Raw genomic sequence first — 22,494 nt, 5'->3', positions numbered from 1 at the left:
TGAGCTATTTTTATTTATTTTTTGGTTTCCTATTAAAATCAAAATCGAATTTCGACTCAAGAAACCAGGTGAGGCGACAACCGTGTAATTAACTGCTTTAATTACTACTTTTATTAACTGCTTTTAATTATAACAATGAAAGCCAACGGACCCTGCAGCACCACTGGGGGTCCCCAATCAAAGCAGGCCAAAATCGCTACACCAAAAACAACATTTTGGGCCTAATTACATTGTTTTGTTGTTTTTGCGGTTGTTGTTGTTTTTTTTTTTGTCATTATCTGGGATTTTACTTGTGCTGGGTCCCACCTGTGATGGAAACCAGTAAACCCTTATGAAAAAAAGGTTGGGTTCTAGATTATTGTTGAGGTTTTATTATTACATTGTAAACAATCATAACAAAAACATTGTCCCTGTACCTTGAAGTGCTGCATTGCATGCACATTCCAGTCTTTTGACAGGAAAGCACATACAATGCATTAAACTTCACTGAGGCAAAACTTCAGCCTTTATAGACTTAACCAAGAAATCTTCATTTCTGTTGACATTTATTTCAAAATAAAGGTTCCTTCTAGGCTCTCATTCATTTACTCTTCTCTGTTTTTGAAGCCAAACTTTGTTTTAGATCACAGATAATGGTTTTTTAATGGTCTTGCACATCCTGACTACTGCAGATTTTTTTCCTCATTATACGGCCCAGTACCAAGTGTGGCATAGATCCATTTGCCCTGCTGAACAGTGTGTCTGTTTCACATTGTGCTGTGTTTGTGAAATCTTCTGCCCTGATGCCCATTCATGAAAAACCCATTATAATAGTAATTCTACACACTCTAAACTATGATTCAGTTAACAAGTCTTACATGACAACGTGTTTTCACATTCACAAACTGCTATATATAACACCCCCGCCCCCCCACCCCCCACTCCCCCCATTCCAGAGCCCATGGGTGAATGAGCAAGCTTAGTTAAAGCAGAAATGATGTTTACCATAAAACAGATGTTACTACACTAGGCCTATTAAAAACAATGCCAGATGCAGAAACTTATATTTTTCCCCTCAAACTTTATATTCTTTAAAAATAAATTTTTTATTTATTTTTTATGAGCTTAGATGGTACTTATAGCCGACACAGCTTTGCTTGTGGGAAATGAATGTGTTTTGAGTACCAGTACTGGTTCAGCCTCAATGCTTTCAACCGAAGGCTTGCAGGTTCAATTCCCAGGTGGGGCAGTGCCGCTGGTACTTAACCCACTTTGCATCAGTTAACATCAGGCTGTACAAATGAAGAGCACTTAGACTTCAGAGCTTTCTAATTGGCCCTGGGCAATGGTGTCTGTCAATAAAATGAATATTAATAACTGTGGCTGCTTGGTAATCTAATGAGGTGTTTATATTCCTCTATGTTTAGTAAATTGGCATTGAGTGTTTAATGACTGTATCCCACCCCACCCCTAGTCTCCCAGTGCTCAGCCAATCAGGCAAGGGAGTGCCCTTTTCTCGCCAGCAGTCAGAATAACTGTCCTGCTGAACGCTGAAATGTGATCAATATATAAGTGTAAGAGTACTTACACATCCAAATAAGCAACCAAACATACTCAATCACACAGCCATAGAGCCATTATACAATGGTATATATATATATTAGGGAGCTAGGATTAATAAGCTTTCTTTGTTAGTATTGTACTTTCACAGCATTTAATGTGCTTATATATTCAACACCAGAAAGCATTGCTACAGTTATATGACTTCTGTTCCAAAAGTAAATGTTCTCATTATTTATACCTGAAATGAGGAAACATCTCACACAATGTGAGTGTTAATTAATGGACTTGCCAAAGTCCCACCATGTGAGCTGTGAGTGCTGAGGTCCTGATGTTATTGCAACAGATGAGATAGACGCAAGAGGAAACGCTCCCTTATATCCTGCTCAAAATTACGATCATTAAGATCTCTATGCAAATGTGACCCATCAGTCACAGCTGAGAGTGTGAGTCTGTGTCTCTGAGCATTTTGGGCTCTCTTCCTTTAGGCACATGTACAACAATAATGGCCCCAACGTGTTCCCTTCTGGCAACCCTGAGACCACACTTTGAGGGCGTCGACGTCTGGGTCCCTTTCATGGGTTCCAATGGGGTGAAGCGACGCCTGTCATTGGTCAAAGCTAATTTAGCCGGAGCTGCAGTCTCTACGATAAACAGGACTGGCTACATCCATTTCCAAGCCCCCTTTCCCAAGTCACGCAGAGTGAGTTAGTTGCATTTTAATCAACACATCCATTAATAAAACACTCGCCATGCAAGGCTTACTGGAGAGCTATTAATTAATACAGCTGGCATTTGCAAGAAATTGCTCCTTAATTTTATTGCATGCAATTATTTTCTTCATCTCAGACTGCAGTAATATCCAACCTTTGCTCTTTTGTAAAGGTCCTTTGTTTCTATCAAATAGAAATGTGGGAATAACGGGTGCTTTGTGGAAACAATCAGAAACGTATCCGATTGCAAAGTATCTAAAACTTCACATGCAGTAGCGATAAAACAGTGTACAGTTTCACGCCAATAAAGCACTGTGCATGTTCAATCTGAGATTGCTGTGTAATTGTTAAGACACTTGTAAACCTTAATTAGGGAACGCGTCTATCCTTCCTCTCGTCCGTCCTTATCTCTCCCCCTCTCTGTCGCCTCTTTCTCCTCTCCGCGGACAGATGGCGGGTTTAGTGCCGATGGGCGATAAACTCTGGCTGGAGGAGGAAAGGTCACAGATCTGAGATAAAATGAATTTAATGCGGTTAAATCCGAGGGCTTTGGCCGAGCTCGGCTAATAGTGTGCACGCGGCCCTGCACCGGTTTAGGGGATCCGGTAAAAACATTTCTGCTCTCTCCAGCGATGTGTGTTTTTCCATCACCTGACTTCTGCTTTTAAAGCAACGCTCGGGGTAATTAAAATGGAAATAACCCATTATCGTGTTTGTTATTGGGCATTCCTTGATGACAAATAAACAATAAAATAGATTTGCATAATGAGACGAGGTGGGGTGAAAAATGAAACTAGTTTTTGGATAAAAATATCCCTACCATAGGTTCCAAATATGATGTCTATGGTTGTCAATGCTGCCTTCTGTGAATAATGGAAGCATTCCAGCACACTAATTATATACAGTCATCATTTGAGCAAATTATGGTCTGTTTATACTTGTCATTTTATGACACGTATACGTTTCATATGTTATGATTGCTGCCTCAACACAAGAATCAGTCAGGGATTTGATCTGTCCCTCCAAATCTTGGATTTGCATTTGCATCGGGAGGTAATGAGGCTAAGAGTCTGCAGATATCCAATCATATACACTGTGTCTTCTGTTGCCAATATTCTGCTGATGCATAATGACACATAACGTATGGGTTTGATGCTTCTCCTCAGGATTTGAACTGCAAATCAGTTTTAGTCCCATATGTTAGCAGCCTATGCTGTACATTTGATGTAAGAAAATTTTTTTACGTTGCTGACATTCTGGGGTGAAATAAACAGGAGGCTCGTAGAATCAGAACAAGGAGCTTTTCAACCTGAATTACAATACCTGTCAAATCAATTATGGGGGTTATTCCAATCCCTGTATCTTCAAAGAAGTGTTTTATCTTGACGTTATTTTAGAATGATAGACAACATGAAAGAAAAGACATACATCCTGTCAACCTGAGGAAAATCATGTGCTCTGAATTATGAGTGGTCTTAATTCCACTCAAAGCCCCTTTTGTTCTTGCATGTCCCTGCATATACTTCATCTTTGGCCATGTTTCATGTTTTCGTTTTAGTTCTTTGTTTCGTGGTAGTTTTATTTTGTAGACTGTGCACATGTGCGTGTGTGTGTGCTTGTGTGTGTGCCTGTGTGTGCATGTGTGTGTGTGTGTGTGTGTGTTTGAGTTTATCTTTAATATGTGTCTCACGTTGCCTGATCCTTCATCCATGTTCAGTCTTCAAACATAGTGTATTTAATGCAAAGGCTTTATAGAATACAGTGTTATTTTTTTGCTTGTTTGTTTTAATATTCTGCAAAAGCGGATACAAGGTAACTCATCTCAAACTGTAAACTCACATTTATATTGATCTGCAAATGCAGCACATTGTAATGATCTCCAATAATGATGATTTGTAGATCGAAAAGATCGAAATTTTTGCATGTTTACCCTGCTAAAACAATTATAGCTGACTGGATCAAATTTGTCCCAAGCATTGACTTACAAGAGAATCAAAGTGATCATTTTATCATCTGCAGATAATTTGGAAAGGTAGTTGCTGAACAGTTAATGAAGAAAAAATGGACTCTTTCTACAAGTGGTTCAAAGTTATTTATACATGTTTTCTGAATCCTAGTAAATGTTATTCTACATTTGTCTTGCGAATACAATCTTGTGAAACCTTTTTCTTTAGAGAGGCATTTTTCACACAAACAATATAAACTGGGTTAGCTCATTCTAACAAACCTTCAGAGCAGTGAAATGAGCATTTTGGATGTGTGACACAGCCCATTGATTTAGCACAAGCACTGAACACAAAACATTGTTTATCAGCGCTGTTATTACGATTTGAATTACATGCCATTCTGTCGCTAGATAATCTGCTCTGTCACCATTCAAACAAACAAAAGGAATGTTTTTATAGCTATTATATACTGAGCATCAAAAAGTATCGCTCTCACATTCTATTTATGGATTCTGTATCTGTGAGTTGAAGGGGAGGGGAATTATTTTGGAAGTCACTAGGCCTCTAAATTCTCAAGGGGATTAAACTTTCTAAACCTCAAGAGAGATCAGTGCTTGTGGTGTGGTGTCAAACCTGAGTTCTTGTGGTGTACTGGCACTCTAACCCCTCTGACCTGACATCACAGGTTGTGATTTTTTATATTGTGACATTACATTACATTACATTTACTGTCCAGCGATTAAGCAAGACAAATGTACAATGTGACCTATTTCAACTGTCCTAGCCTGCATTAAGAAGACTGAAATGTGTACATTCTCGTTACAGTACTGGTTTGGTACTCACTGTACTCACTTTTGGTACTCAATACTGCTGCTTTTTTCAGTTGTTTATTATTATTTTTCTTTTTTTACCAATTTGGACATTAGATTAAAATATTAAAGCAAGAACATAATAATTACAGGTACCAGAGAGTTTTTTGAACAACACATTAGCATAATATGCAATATGTGCTTAATGTGAAACCTACATGACCAGGTTATCAGATTAAATTTATTTTTCACAGTTGGTAAAGCAAGAAAAGGTCCAGGATAGATTTGACCCTTCATACTATCACCTATCCTTTGTAATTAAAATCTACATGCAAGCCACCAGCATCTGTAAATGACTTGTACATCAGCCCTGTGGTGTCCTATAGCTGTGTGCTGCATTATGTAATAAAACTTGGGTCTGGGAAAAAAAGAAAAAAAAAAAAAAACGAAAAGAGGAAACCATGGCAACCTGGTCTAAGGTCTCTGCGACTTTTCAATGCCCTGATAACCGCGGCTGTCATGGATACAGCGGACGAGCCACAGAGCACGAACTCAGCAGACGCAGGTTATCATCCCCAAATTTGATCGATTTGCATACCTGGGTCCAGGTTAGACACTGGTGTAGGACCCAGTGAAGAGAGATGAGTGTGCTTAAAAGGTCGTGAGGGTGAAGCCTTGGTACTTAATGTCCTTCATGTAATTTCCTGTTGGTGTAGTAGAGCAATTCTGACAGTTCAGCGGGTGTCACACGCTGAAACAAACAGCCGCATGTTTTCAAGTGTAATTGCTGCCAAACAATGCGATGCATGCATGCTTCATGACCCAGGCTTAACACGATGGAAAGCTGAATTGACATGGAAAAATATATATATTCCTGTGCAATAAATACAAACAGTCATACACAAGAGACAGGGGAACGAGTGTTTTATGGATTTATGGCAGAGATTCAGATGCGTATGGGACAGATAATTCATAGAAGAGTATTTATTAGCAGAACGCAATAAGTGCATCAACGCATCATTTTCTTTTTGCTGCAGCCTCTCTCTGCAGCACTAATTAATTGCTGGTGAGTTTAACTGCAGTGAGATGTACTTACAAAATGCCTCAGCTGTTTTTTTTTCTATTGATCTGGCTCTCAGATACTCAACCATTGCATTCACGGTTGAATAAATCATGTCAATTGACAGCTAACCAGTGCTGAAGCAAAGGTGAAAATATGGAGCACAAGCAGTGCATTTTTATAAATGCATTAGGAGAGCGGAGGTTGTAGAGAAATGTGGTATTTATGAGGTGTGCTTCTTCTCTGAATAAATAAACGATGCTTTCTAGCCCAGAGGTTGAGCTGGTTGGTATTGATTTGTTGTTTTCAAGATCACGCTGGAATGTATAAGTTTGGTAAAAATTTATGGAGAGACTTAGATACTGTTCTGGTTTAGCTGTGTTTAGTGAAATAACAATACTTAATTCCAGCCATTATAAATATATAAATAGACACACAAGAATATGTAATTTAATAACTCGTTTCGATGGGAGCTTGAGGGTTAATTATATATCTTCTTATTAAAGTAGGCAGGATCGATGTTGTGCTTCTTTGTTGCTGATAACCTGCTGAAGAGAAGGAAACTTTTTCTCGTTCTGCTGCCCTCCGTAAAGGAAAGGAAGGGAAACAGTGACTAATGAACACTGTAGGAAGCACTCTGTCTTCTAATGAGGCCGGGGAAATACTATTTATAATTAGTAGTCCCTCTCTCCCCAGTCAGACCTCCAGAGACCTCCCAGAGTGGTTAAGTTCTTTAGTTACAGTATGCAGAGCCAGATGCCATCCTTTTTGGCAGCATGGCATTGGCAGTCTTGGGCAGCAAACTGTTTGAAGAATATATTTTCATTAAACTGTCCACAGAGATCACAGAGTGCCATTTTTCAAACCGCTAATGTGTGTGTGTGTGTGAGTATGTGTGTGTGTGTGTGTGTGTGTGTGTGTGTGCGTGTGTGTGTGTGTGCACATTTGAATGAGTGTGTATACGCACACACATGTCCATTTGGTCCCAATCTCAGGCCACTAAAACCAAGAAGTGAATAAATAAAAAGCTTTGATTAAAGCAATATATCAGTTAATTCTGTTATTGTTAATTAAATGACAATCCCTCCTTACCCTGGGAAACTCAAACAAACACACATAATTGCAATCTTTATTCTCAAAGCTTCAGACAAAGAATTCACTGAATGGAAAAAAGACATGCACTCTGTCTTTGCACTCTGAGAAGTTTTTTTTTTTAATTACATAACAATACTATCCATTTACAGTATTTCTCTCCTATCTCTCTCACTGTATCTTACTCTGTTCTGCTCTGGGAGATGTTTGCTGGGATTCTGGAGAGAGAAACATTGACATCAAAAGAAACATCACTCCAATATACCCACATGTCTCAAGAAAGTTGCACACAGTAAAAATTTCAGAGATTTTCTCTAAGTTCAGCTAAGGATAAAGTCTATTACGTCAGTCTTGGGCTGAACATTTACTGTGTACAGAATAATATGTTTGTTGAGTATGCCTACATTTATTTTCTTGCCAAAATATCAGAAATGAGAAAAAATTAAATACCATCACACAGCATATAGCATCATATATTCTTTGGTTGTTTATTTAGAAAATAAAGCCAATGCCAGTATAGCATTTTCTGGATACACTTAATGGATGATTTTTTGCCTATACTGTAGTTTTCACACTAGTAACAGTTATATTAATCCAGAGCAGTTCTGTGCATTGCCTTATGGGATACTGCCTAGCAGAGAAGAGTGTCTTTTATGCTTATAGTCATTGGGAGCTGAAGGAAGTGCTCCCCTCACTCATGTTATATGGATCGGAACGGCCCTTAAGATGGAGGCAGCAGCACATTTGGGTCTCAGTGGGGGTTCCATTGAGAGGCGAGTGAAGGGAGGGGGCGTATTTTAGTGCACTGGAACAGGGCCCTCGTGCTTTTTAAGCCGGTCAGGTCCCGCTCCTGTGCGGGCTGCTGAATGCCTTCTGTAATCGGAGCACAAACACTGTTACGGGAAGCCTTTGAAGGACGATTCTTCACTCGATTTGTCAACGCTCGTGCGCACTGTTCTTAAACAGCACAGTTAAAGTGCAAGCCAAGTGCACCTCTGCGTTCTGTTTTAATTAGTCGGGCTGAAGGATTACAAATCCTGCGCTGTTCATGGAAAGGGAAAGCTGTGTGAAACTGGAGCAAAAGGAAGCGCATTTGTTCCTGTATTAAAATGCACTTGTTGGCGTGTGCTCACCGAAACTGATAAAGGAAGTTGCACAAGTGGAGCAGCCTTAACATCTAAACATATCTTACACCCACATCTATTGAAGGATCTTTAATTAAATATTAATACATTTTCCCCTGAAAAAAATAAGTGTTTGTTAATACTTCACCAAGGGTAGTGGTAACTTTAACCAATCCCTTGGCATGCACGTGATACATATTGTAGAATTAGGACTGTTACCATGGACACTGGGGTCCTCTTTAGTGGTATAGCTTAGTCAGGCCCCATAGCCCCTTCTGTGAGGGGGGGAAGGGGGGCAGGGTTGCAGGCTATTTGCTCAGATAAAATCACACACACTCCATAGGTCAGGATGTATCCAGCTTCTATTAACTGCGAGTTGTACTGACACAGTCAAAATGATCACACTCATTTTTCTCCAATCACCTCTGTACATGTTGTCTTAGTGACTGCTGAACTTGCCAACCTGTTTCAGGAAAAAAAAAAAAAAAAAAGTTCCTTTTAACTGTCAAAGTTGAAGATGAATGTGGACTGAATCCCAGCCAATGGCTTCCTGCAGTCTGGCAAGATAACATCATTCAGAAGAGATTTTCTGCTGGAAGGCAGAGCACATCTTAAACAAATTGAGATTACATTAAATTATAGGTACTTATCAGATAATCGTATGCAGAGAAAATTACACAGCTCTTTCTTTAGGATAAAAAATAGGTATCCATCCATTCTTACAGTTGGATATACAGTGCAGCTGGGTATACTGCTATCCAGGTTCAGTGTCTGGCTCAAAAGTGCAACAGCATTGTTCTGCCATGGGAAAAGAACCTGCAAGCCATTCCTCTAAATGCTGTGCTATGTGGCTGAACTACGGCCTTGAGCTGTTTTCCCTTCAGGTGGGCATCTTTGTGAAGGTAACTGGGAGCAGATCTTCAGTATAACCGTACAGCAGACAGCTGGATATTACCCTGATGGCAATAACCGAGCTGCTTGAGCTTTAACACTGTTAGACCCCAAACACAACCCCACTGTGATTCGCTTTGTCCTGAACACCAAGCAATAAAATCCACAGCTTTATTTACTTTTTCTGTAAGCAGGCTCAGGGCTTTTGTTAGTGAAACCGGTTTAACAAAGGTGGAAAATTGTTTTCTTATAGTAAAGGAACAGGACCTCCCTGACTGTAAGGTTCAGGGCACCCCAAAATTTACAGTTCTCTATCACAGGACTGAATACTTTTTATCCTGTACCTTTTTGTGTCCTGGATGGGGTAAACCGTAAAGCACTGTGTGACTATGGGAGCCTCCTATGTGGAATACAATAAGCAATTTATTGGATGCCCAGCAACCTGGATTCAATTCTGATGTGGTGTTGAGCCGAGGGAAGTGCTGTCATTCAAAATCATCTCCCTGAGAGCTGAAAGAATCTTTTTGTTTCAAAAATATAACAATGCACAGGAGGGACTTGATTTTAAAACCACAAATCTCTCTACATGATAATACTCCCAATCAAGCAAACATTCAACCATACTGATGATCAAAACGAAGGGCACCACACCTGGAACCACTTTTGTGTTTCCAGTTTTTGTTCATAACATGCTCTGGATCCAGGTGCCTTTTAAGGTGCAACAAACAGCTGCAAATGCAATGTCAAGCTGTTCAGAATGGACATACATAGCTAGCCTGGATGTGCACTGGTTTAAATCTTTTTTATATTGTAGCCAAATTAGTCTGTTCCACAACCTATTTTCAAAACACGAATTGATGTTATTGGTGCGACACAGCTTGACGTTAGCCTGTAATTACAAATGAATTCACGCACTAGCTATGAATGAAAGCTAACTTTAGCTGACACTAAAACAGAATTGTTGGCACTTTGATGTTGGTGGGAACAGAGTGGAAAATGGATGACATTAAATTTTTTCTGCTTAATGAAGTGACTTATTCTTCAGATAACTGGAAAAATGGAGGCTGCAGTTTATCATGCGTGGATGGATCATGCTACAATTAAGGATCCATGGGTTCACAGATGAGCTCATGCATTTAATATGTGTGCAAAACACAGCTAATTCAGGATAGATGACCTGTTTCGTAGGCTCTGGGGGTCCCTTTGGGGGATACAGCATGGTGAGGCTGTTTTAAATGGAGGCCCAAACAGATGTCTTGCATTTAATTGTTTTCTTCAAGTAATGATCTTAGTGCTCTGCTGGTTTGCTGTCATCTTGTTTACAAAAAGATAACATTTCAGCTGAATTTAAAGACAATGTCCCAGATGTATTTCTCTCCTTGTCTATGCTTTTGATCTATTAGTACACTAGTTTTTTCATACCAGCACTATTATTGGACCCTAACGTCAGACAAAGAAGGCCAGATCATATTTCAGTTATTACCAATAATGGTTCCCTGTGTCAATATTAAATGCCATTTTACCTCAGTAAACAGGAGACGGAGGGCAGAGAAGGTCATCGTTCTTTCGGAAGGCTTGTGGAACTGCAGTACTTTGTGGCTGTAAAAGGAGCAGTTTCTTTCTTTCTGTTGTTTCAGGCCTGTAGTTTACTGGCTGTAATGAAAAAGTGCTGTGGTTCATACAGACTCAAGGGCGATCTGCTCTGAATGCTGTCTCTGATGTCCAGTACAACAGCTGGCCAGTGAAGATTGTGTTCCCACGAATGATGGGTCCTGTATGAACATTTTAGTTGTTTGCCTTGACTCATTTCCAGTTGGGGCGAATTCCAAAGCAGCATGGTTAAGCTTAAAAATATTTTTGAAACATACTACTACTACTACTACTACTACTACTAAGAAGAAGAAGAAGAAGGAAGAGGAGGATGATTAAAATGGATATAGCACATTGCACATATTTGCATATTCCTTCATGTCTATGGTGTCTTTTTGATGTTTGTTTCATGTTGTTTCTTTTTGTTATCTTATATTCAGCCTCATATCTTCAAATGACCAGTCCACTAGCAGGCTGGATGTATCATTTAGCGAATTCCCTTAAGTTCATGCAGAGCTGTCCCTTAGGAACCTGGAGGATGCACACGTAAAGAAAACTGGCACGATGTGAAATCGTGCATGTAATATATGCATAAGCATGCCATGCATGTAATATATGCATAACATTAAGATGCATATGAATTCTGATCAAAATGTAACATCTGCATACATATGTAATCTCCATGAGCAGGACTGCCCCTCCCATAAGGAAGCAGAAAGTGTTCTGCAGTATGTGTGAAAAGGCTGTGCCTTAGTGATGTCAGTAAACCCCGCTGTCTTCAGAGGGCTAGGGACGGACATGTTGGCTCAATCGGCTCAACGCTGCGCTGGATGCGCCACCATCAGTGCGATGGAAACACAACTATGTTTTCCTTAAAGTGTAAATCCTTATTTTCTTTCACATTAAAAAGTGCCATATTTGATGCCTTTTCACGATGCCATCTTTGTAGCAATATCGATGTGTTTGCATTCTGTAATTGCTCCTTTATATGCTGTTTTCCAAGTATTCAAATGTGATGACACATGCACTGGAACTCCGATTCTGAATGCGAAGCAAATAAGCTACTGCTATATTTCCTTCTAAGAAAAATAAGCACTAAATGTGCTCTTGGAAATGGCAACAGCTTTGTTTCAAATGGAAATCTGGTATTTGGAGTGTGAAAACAAACTTTTGTGACCACCGGTCACCACAGATGCTGCCAAATTTACCCGAACTGAAAAATTAAGGACAGATACTTTAAGTGACACTGTTTAAAACCATAAGAGTGCACACCACCCTCCTGAACCACCCTGGGTCACAGTCTGCTGCAGGCAGAGTCTTCCTCAGAGGCTGTTGGTCTCTTCTTCTCTCAGTAGAGTTTTTTTCTCTTCAGGATGTTTGTTCAGACCCTGCCAAGCAGCATCTGTTATTTCAGTAATAGCGCTTGTGTTGACTCAAACGCACAATCTCCTACATCACCCCCAACACTTTCTCCAGTCTGATTAGATTTTCTCCTTTGATTCAGACTCGTCTCATCTCTCCTTGCCTCGTTCCACCCTGATGAAAACATGGCCGGGGGACATCATTCTGCTTTTCAATTTTCAACATTCTCGTCTTGTAATTGTTTTCTGCTCTGGTTATCGGCATAGAAAGGCTTTGTCTAAACCCCCTCAAAATGGAAAGGACAGTTTAGCAAGAACAGGAGCAAGGAAAGATATGTTCTTGAGGGAAAAACAATTATTTGGGATGATTATGATTTTCATCTTTCACTCTCTAACGACATGTTTACCAGCGGCGAAATGGGGCAGTGATCGTTCAGCTGGTGTAAATACTTTTTTTTACTTTTTCCCCAACAACAATAAATCATCAAATACTTTGTTGAAACAGCAGGGACAATCATTTTGGACTGTAGCTCTAAATGAACGGGTAGACAGCAGAAGACTGACTTGGTGCACAAAGAAGGAAATGGAATGGAAGTTTTACTTTCAGTTACAGCACAAGAGGTCATTTTGCACTTGCACTGCAATGTCCTTGTACTGATCTGACAGTTAATATACACCAGTGTGCATCAAACCAACCCACCTTTTGTGTTCAAAAAATGTTTAATTCATTATTGCTCACAAAATGAGAATTTGTGTAGTTTACCAGAGACTGTTCCCCATCCTGAACTGTCGAGCCTGGATCATCATGGACAATGCCGCTGTGTGTTTGTCAGTTTGAAAACAATGGATTCTTGTATTCATATTATATTACCATTGTTTTCAATGGTACACTGATAGCTAGCCATTTCAGTAGTTAGCTAGGCTGATTGCTCTTCTCACCCCCCTGATCCAAAGATTTCCTGTCTCAGTCTGCTGAATAAATAATGAGTATATCTCGACTGATGCACTTGCACTTGCAAATCTGTAAGGCTACCTTTGAAGAAAACTACTAAATGGATTAGAAAATTATGTTTCATGGGTAACTGAAAATTATATTAAAACTGAATCTTATCTCAAAGTTTTTACAGAATTTTTGAACAGAGAAAATGTGTTTTTGGAAAAGTGCAGTAAATTATATGGGCTGGTGACTATGGTAACATTAGGCCAGGCACATTTTACAGATACTTGTTCTTTGCGAGATGATACTCACAGTCTTTGCCCTTCCCTTGATTCTTGAATCCGTCTTCATTGTTTCCTATTTCCTGTATAAACTCGAGAAGCTCGTCACACTCTCTCCCCTCTTTTTAAACGTCCAGAGGAGTCTGACCTCCAGGCTTGAAGCGAATTGCTTTTCTGGCCCAGTGAAGTGGAGGAAACAGGCCGCACCTTCGGGAATTCTCGCGTAATGGCTTTTTCATGGCTACACCTGTAATGTTTACACCAATGTTCTTCTTGACTGGGTTTCCGTCTTACCTCTTTCCTCAGAGAAAGAGGAAGAAGAAAAGAAAAAGAAATGGGGCATTCGCAGCCTTTGTTGCAATACTAAGTAAATGCATGTTTGGCTTAAGGTGAAGGCCAACTGACAGAGAGAAACAGTGAACTGGCAGGAAACAGTGTCAACACTTTTATACCCAGCCACCAAAGGACTGAAGCCATTTGAGATCCCCACAGTCACTTTTACAAATGAGAACAAGAAGGAAGAACACAATAGCCTGAGATGTTGTTCGTGCCAAGTAAATTCTCCTAAAGGGTTAAACTTCCTTTAGGAACATGTATATATTTACTGTATGTAATGTAATGGGCACTTTCACAATGTCTCTTTCATTTGAATTTGTAGTGGTTTTCTCTGCACTGAAGGCCATATAATGTATTACTAAAATGAAGCTCTAGCAAAGTGCTGGTGAGGATGAGGAATCAATATATATTTCTGAACATTGCCAGCCGTGACCAATAACAGCAGCAGCACCCACAGCAGCGCCATGGCAACAGCACAGTGTCTTCATTACACAGTGAGTGCTGTATTACCCTCGTTGAACAATGGCTACTATAACTCCTTTACAATGCAGCCCAGGACCCTGGGTTAATCCTGGACCTGCTGGTGTTTCAGTGTCAGCCACACACACCTGAAGAGGCTTCTCACTGCATAGCTTCGGCTGCTGGGCTTGGAGTCGGGCAGATCTCTGATATGAGCTTTCTGTGTTTCCAGGGAAGAAATGCAATTATGTCCGGCTCTCAAAATATGAGCCCCATTCCTCTCTGTCTGGCCCTCAGTGAGCCTGCAGCACTTTGATTCCAAATGATGAATGGTGCTTGGAAGGAAAGGGAGAAAGAGAAGCACCAACCCCCCCCTTCCCAAAAAATATATAAATAAATAAATTAGAATGTAAAAATGGCACTGTTAAGATCTGCCCTTGCATTTGCCAACTGTGTTTGCATCCTCTACACAGCGCCCTTAGTGCCCTGACCTCTTCAGTGTCCTTATTAATGGCCTGACAGCAGGATCTCAGATCTTCGTTTTAATCACAGAAGTCACGGATCACACTTAGAAACAGCAGCACGTACTCAGGCTGAACATGGCTTCCATTCTTTTTTTTATTGCAAATGAAGCCTATTTCACTTTCCCTCCAGCTCCAGGGATCAAACTTTTGAAGGATCATAGAAATCGCCCTGATGATGATGGTGATGAGATGTTGTTGTACATAACTCGCACCTGCTGGCACTTGATTGTCAGCGGTCTGCAGCAATAGCAGTGCACCGCTGTGATAATTCACAGGCGCGGTCATTTCCTTGTTCAAAGGGGCGGCCTTTGGCAGAGAGTTCCTCTGGCTGAGAGAGGTCTTGCTGTGGAGAGGCATTTAGTTCCCTCCCCTGGAGATTAGCCCCCTGCAAAGAGGGCTGGACTGAGAGAAGTGCAGTGGAAAAATTCTGCTGCTGCAGGGGATGAAATCTCTGTGGACTGAAAATGCACACGTCTCTGTATTCAGTATATGTTTGTCGAAAAAACCCTTTTTTTTTTTCCAAATGGCGAACTAATTTAGTAATGCCCTTTAGGGATGAAGAGTATATACTTGTCTACATTGTGTTACATATTTTTTGACTGATTTTATTATGTTTGAACTCATGTAATAATTAAAATAAGTTATGATGATAACTAAATTCAGTTGGGTTGATAGCAGAAATTTCACATTTTTTTGCTTGAATCACAGGATATCTATATGTCTATGTCAGTTCGCTGGATAGCTTTAGGCCTATTCATTCACTGCATATCTCTATATCAGGTAAGGCACTGTACAGAGAGATGAGCTGACTGTGCTAGAGCAAGGACTTCAGCATGGTGCATACGACCTATAAAAACCATTTCTTATTGCAGGACTGAGCAGCAGTTGACATTTGAATCTTCGCTGTGGTGGTTTTAGGGGAGTACGGTGAAAACAAAGCTATCCTGACCAACCACCTCTTCAGTTGGCGTTTGGGATTTAAGAGCAAAGGAAGATTGATTTTTTACCTGAGGCCTTTTTGCAGAAAACACCTGTTTCAGGTTCTAACTGCACTGTCAGGGGCTCATTCCCATAGAGCCCATCTCTGCTCAGATCTGTGTACAGTGCAGTACTGCCCTCACTGTGGAAGAATGACTCAGGCTTTATGAGCTCAGTCAATCGTAGCACAGAGTTATTTTCATCCTCTACTGCAGGTGGTGTTCAGTCACCTGTGAGTTTCAGTTATAGCTGTTTGGCCTGCAGGCGTGAATTTGATATCTTTGACCACAATTCATGACTCTGGACTTCTGCAGTCGAATATAACTCATCACCTCTGCTCAAATGTAACTTTTTTTGTTGCATGCACATTCTTGGTGCAGTGTGGTACTGTGTGTATGATGAAAAATGTTAAGCCAAGTTGTTCAGTAATCACAAAATACTTGATCTATATACAAATTTTTACTGTTAAAAGGATATGTTTACTTATTCTCCTCCCAAACACAATCTGACATGTGGATTATGGTAAGTAAGCTTTATTTATTCATTAGCCAAAGTTAAGAAAAGTTCTTGATTGAATTGAGGGCCATACACTGTCTATTGTATAGCCACTCACTACCTGACATAGTACACAGATCCTAATGTCATGAAAATACTGAGGTAGATCTTCTACAGTACTAACAAGGGGAGATTTGTTTTGTTTTGCCATCTTGGTGAGGTAAATCACCGTTTGCCTATCGCAATGAGGTACCAACCCAAGGGAGCACAGATGCATTTACAAATAAACATTTTTCACCTCACAAAGAACCATTTTCACTGTCAGACCGGAAAAATCTGGACAGCGGCTAGAAAAAGGCTGCTCTGCAGCTCACACCGCTACATCAGTTTAATTAATACAGCCGCAGATCTTGCTGAAGTTGTGGCTCTTGAAAATGTTGACCCTAGCTAAGAGCGTATTTTCTTCCGGAAAACAGTGTGTGTGTGTCTGTGTGTGTAAATTAATGGGGTGCGCTGGCTAGTCAGCATATTGTGAATGTGCTATCAGTGCACATTTAATCGATCTAAACAAGCCGCTTAATGCATGGCTTGCAGATTGCAGGAGCTGGGCAGGGTCTGCGGTGGGGTAGCTGGGGAATAAATCTGAGGGATGGGAGGATGCTGCCGATGACCCTGCGGTCAGCCAAGGTGGAAATCAAATGTTATTATTGGAGAGCCGTGGAGAGACGTGCCTGGGAATTAATCAGTCTGCCCTACTCGATATCGCCGTCTCTCCCAACGGCCTGTGTGTACTGTGTGAATTTGGTACTGTTATTAATGTGAATGCTCATCTCAAATGGAGTTATTTAGCATTTTATTTAAGGTCCTGTACGCTAATTAATCTTGGATAATGTTGTCTACTGGTTGACTGAGAATTTGTATGTATTTTTAAGGGTGAAATTAAATGAATATATTAAATATTGTGAAAGTGGTCATCTCTGATGCTGTTAAACTCTTTGATGCCAGTGAATTTGTGAACACAACCTTTTTTTGTGAACACATTGTAAAACTCAATCTGGGTGTTTTTACATCTTGAATGCAAAAACACCATCTCCCAGTTCCTCGGGTACCCTGGTCTCAGGTGTGTTAAATGCGTAACTCTTTCCACCCTCACAATATGGCCTCCCCCTCAAACCAAAAGGGCATGAGACCAGGCTGACAATAAGCCTCACCCATTAAACCTCAAAAGCGTCTTGTGTCAAAGCTGACCTTTACTGTTCAATTTTCCTCAAAGCAGAGCTTAATAAATTCTTTCAGATAGAAGGGCCAGAGATTACTCATGACCAAGGCTTGCTTGGCCCTCTCACACATGACTGTTAGATACTTTTACAGTGTGTAGCTTGTTGGAAACTTTAGTTTAATTGTGCAGTCAGTTCAAAAGCAGGACGTCCTTGATCACAGCTCACAGGCTCAAAATGTTCTTATGATTTTCACACTAACATATAGTTACATAAATTAGCAATTAAATTTTAAATATAGAATTGGGATATTTCCATACTTTTTTCTCCTGTTAAGCATTGATGGCTTGTTATGAGTACAGTCGGCATTTTCCAGTGAGAACTTTAATAAAAATGTATTTTCACACTTTGGGATCACAGACATACAGAATCCTGTCTTGTATTCCATTGTGTGACAAAGATTGACAAGCACAGGAAAAGCTCATCTTCATCCAGTATACAGTAATTGAGAGATTTGCCAACGTGGGGAAGATTATAGACTTCAGCTAGAATGAACTTCCTTCCCTAGAGAGAAGCACAGAAGCACAACTTTGTTCTGGCACTCTCTCATATGGCTGTACATGTTGGTTTATTTTCAACACTGTGTGCAGATAATTAAAAATGAAATACCATTGCTACCATGGACAACAATCCTACACAGGCTTGTGTGGCAACTGTTAATGTAACAAAAATGGTTAATATAATATATTTGTCTTATTGTGATCTTTAGAAGAAAGGTTTTGTTCTGCACATTTTTTTCTCTATTATTTTCTGATTCTTTGCTTTTATGTGAATGTGTACAGTATGTGCTGTCTTTTCTTTATCAGTAGCAGTTCCATTGAAATCAGTGGCCTGAGGGTCTCTGTATTCAAGCACCATCAGTAGAGAGGGGAAGAGGAGCACAAATACTTTAAGCATAAATACTTATCACATTTCTTGATAGAAATCACCCCCCCCCCCCACTACATGATGTAATGCACATTGAATCAGGCTCTTGTATATTGATGTTGACTATGCTGTGTTTCTGACTCACGAGATCTTAATAGTTCTCGTGATCTTTTATCAGACCGCAGATATTATTATGACCTCAGGGGTGAAGCTGGGAAGCTCAGAATAAACACTGACTGCGATTAATTTATTTACGCTTCTTTGTAGCCAGAGTTTGATATCCAGAGACCCATATTTGTACACTGATTCATAAGTTTAAAAAGCACACACCATTCCTTATTGTTTTACACCAGTGACCTGAATGAATGTATTTTCTGTGACACCCTCATTAAAATGTAGCCCGGTAAAGCCTCGTTGAAAATATGAAATGACTCGTTTAATGAGTGAATGTGAACGGCCTTTTTCTGTCGCGTGCGTCTCGGGACCCACCTCATCCCCTCCCATGAGCCTCTAGTTTGCAAAACGGCATTTCTATCTGTGATTCCTGTCATTAAAGTCACTCTGAATTCTGAATTGAAAGAAGGTAATTGCACCGGTTACAAGTCAATTTTCGAGCGACCCCAAAGCATTCTTCGCATGTTCGTCTGTCAGTTGAAAGGCTGCTCTATTGTCCGTTGTAATTAATGTCACCGAAGGCTAATGCAAAGACAGAACTAACAGAGGAAAGCCTGAGACACAGGGCTAAGGGTATTAGTCAGTAGATGGGGTCTATTAGACACAGAAGGGGAGCTGTTGTCTCCTCCTTTCAATCTATTAGCGTGTAAATATCCTAAACATGAAAGCTGCCACTTTTAATTTTTGTCCAAAACAACAATACAAGGAAAGTAAATTGATTTGAATCCAGATTGACAGATGAGATGCATACAGGCAGTGTGCCTGTTTAAAACCTTATTTAATGTGATGATTGATTTATATGAACACAGAGTATATGAAATATAAATTTGCTATACATCCTGCTATGTACTACACTTTAAGTACTGAAACATTTTAAACATAAAAATGACCTGGAGTCAAATATGGTGAACATAAATAGCTGGATAAATGTATCATATGTAAAAGTGTAATGCTAAATGATGTGCTAAATGCAGAGTAAATGTTATATAATTAGAATAGAGGTGCATAATTACTGAAATAAGACAATAGATAATAGTGATGAAGAATACAGTGGTTATAAATATTGAATACTGTATCACTTTCTGTGTTGTTTACATAGCTAGCCTGCCAAATGTGCTGGTCTTTTTTTTACTGTTGTAATTAACCATCACTGCAACGAAAAAGCAAATGGAGTGATATTATAATGTCATTAAAAATGCTAATTTAAAATGCATATTGGCACAGGACAGCATGAACAAAGAGACCAGAACTGGTATTAACCTTGAGCACATTAGGCAGATCTCAATTTGCATCCGTGATGGCAAATAAAACTGACTGCATTCATTAATGAAATGTATGTAATTACATGTTCCTATTCAGTTAATGGCATTAAAGTGCGTTTGATTATATGGTGAGCTACATGGTTGATTAAAGTGCAGTTAGCCTACATGATGGTAGATCTGGTGTTTGCTGTGGAGCAGAAGGCAATACGTAAACGGCTGATTCAGAGGAGTCTAAAAATTACCAGGCATTTTTCCCAAGTGTGTTCCAGAAAACAAATACAATTCTGCAGCCTTATTCCATATGTTGTCTTTGTACATATTTATGCCTGTTGTTAGACATTGGCTGACATATTGTGAACACTCCTAAGAAGCATGTGATAATAAATTATTATTGCTTAATGAATTCATATCACTTCCACAATGTGCTGTAAATCATATGAAATGCGTTTACTGGCCTATGAGGCTCACGATAGGAGGGATTTTCTAATCTGGTCACAAATCAAACAAATGGCACCTGAGTTTATTTCTCCACGGTCTCCATCAGTGAGGGAAGCATCAAGAGCATCATTCTCTTTTGCTTTGCATTCATTGCAAAGTACAGGAAACCATGGAAACATGTTTAACAAATATGTGCGCAAATATCAGGTCTGAGCACTTTCGCTACTATCAAGAACGTATTTAGAAAATTGTGAAAAAGTAGTGGATGGTAGTGGATAGTTTTTATCCACTATCCAGTATGAAGAGATCTGGCAATTTGTATCCATTTTGTTATAATGCATTACTGCTAAGTGCAGGGAGTGAGTTTTTCCTTTAAAAAGACATCCAATGATGAGCACAAATAACTTTCATACAATGGGCTGAAAGCCGGAAGTTTTTGTTTGCCCTTCAAATGAACCTCCTCACAATGCCGACCCATGGCCTGGCACATCTTGACGTCAGTTGGTCGTATTCCTCTGGGAGAAACAATGAAGACGACTAAAGCCATCTAGTGTCTACACCAAGGATAAACGTGACAGGAAATATATTTAAGGATTATTCACTGCCAACTGAATGTGGTGATAAGCTTAAGTACACCTGCCCCTTGTTATCTGTGAGTGTTCAACAGCAGGTATTTAAGATGAGCGCTCAAACATGTTTGCATGAGCAGACAATAGATTGCTCACATATTGAGCAAGCCTTGAGTAGGAAAAACAAATAATTCAGTCTGTCTGTTTGCGTTAAAAAGATGTGCAGTTAGATGCGTGAATCAAGGAAAGCTGAAACCTGAAAGCAGCTAGAGGTCTCCAACTATACCACTGTGCTGGAGCAAATGTGCAGAAACCAGAGCTAAACTGATCAAAAATATGAATTTGAATATTCATAACAAGTTTGTTCCCAGCTCCAGAGATCTTGGCTGTGACTAGAAATCATGCTGCTTCACACCTCTCTCTCTCTCTCTACATGATTTCTTCACTCTCTCTGTACACACAATGTATCCTGTTTGAGCGTCAACAATTATAGCTGGCAGCAACCTACTGTTTCAGTGCTGCAAAGTTTTACTTCCATAGACTCAGCCTGCTGCCCAAATAAATGTGAATTAAATGGTGTGCTGCATGAACAGAGTTTTACTTTTGCCTCCCTGTCTCTCCATCATCATGTTAGATCAAAGCTGAGGTATACCTCAGAAGGTCCAGTTTTGCATTAAAACCGAGGCACCTTTGTTTATTAATGGTGTATGGAGCCTTGGTACATGGTTTCTGACAGGCTAATGTGTCGTTGACATAAGACCTGTGTGCGTAATGCATGAGCAATGTTTGTGCAGTGCTCTATAACTCATGCAGCCTGCAGACTGTAGTACAGTGATGAATGCCGAGTCTATCTGGCTCAGAGAAGCTTTAAGCACCGGTTACCAGATGAGCTGATCTGAAGCTTTCATCTTTAGGCTGCTCGGAATGCTTTTCAAAAATTACAGTGTTCCGGAACTCCATTGTTTTCAATTGCCAGTTGTGATTGTTACATCAGCATTAGAATGTTCACTTCTGAAGAACTTCTGAAACATAAATTCTTGCATTTATTGAAAGTCAAAATTAAGGACAATTGTTGATTGAATCCAGGCCTCTCTCATGTGGGTAATTTACAGCGAACAACATTTTTTAGTGAAAAATCCATAAAGTTAGTATCAGGCTATAAAATACAAACGGTAATACAAGACAAAATCTTAATTTATGCACAACACAAATGAAAAAACAATCCCTTCAAAATATGATCTTTGTAACAGCCAAAACACATTGCTAATGCGTTATAGATGTATCAGTCATATTTCTGAACATGAAAGATATGAAATATGAAAGCTTCCAATGAATCTAAAATAGAAAGAGGTGATTTCATTTTCACACCTCTTATCCTCATTACTTGGCTGAGTGGTGCGAAATGGCTTCCGGCAAATTCTTTGTACTTTCCATTTCCTTCACAAGCCAATCTCAGGTTTATAATAATCTGCTTTCAACAACTATTTAGAGGTAAATATGAGATTCTGAAGTACTGTGGTTTCTCTCTGTCTGTCTCTCTCTGAGTGCTCACAACCGTTGACAGAAAGATATTGGAATAAACCAGGGCCTCGCTTTACAAAAGACGATATAAGACCTGTGTAAATATATGAAGATAAAACTATATTAAATATATGAACAGCCAGGGTAAACTGCAGACATTTTTAGGGTGTGTGCATAATCTCATGTGGTCAGATTATCCGTGCATTGAAACCCAATCATTTGTTCAGGATTGACATCTCTGCAGTGTAGCT

The sequence above is a fragment of the Anguilla rostrata genome, chromosome 9, assembly GCF_018555375.3.
Source record: "Anguilla rostrata isolate EN2019 chromosome 9, ASM1855537v3, whole genome shotgun sequence".
Lineage (NCBI taxonomy): Eukaryota > Metazoa > Chordata > Actinopteri > Anguilliformes > Anguillidae > Anguilla > Anguilla rostrata.
This window is presented reverse-complemented; position numbering follows the sequence as displayed.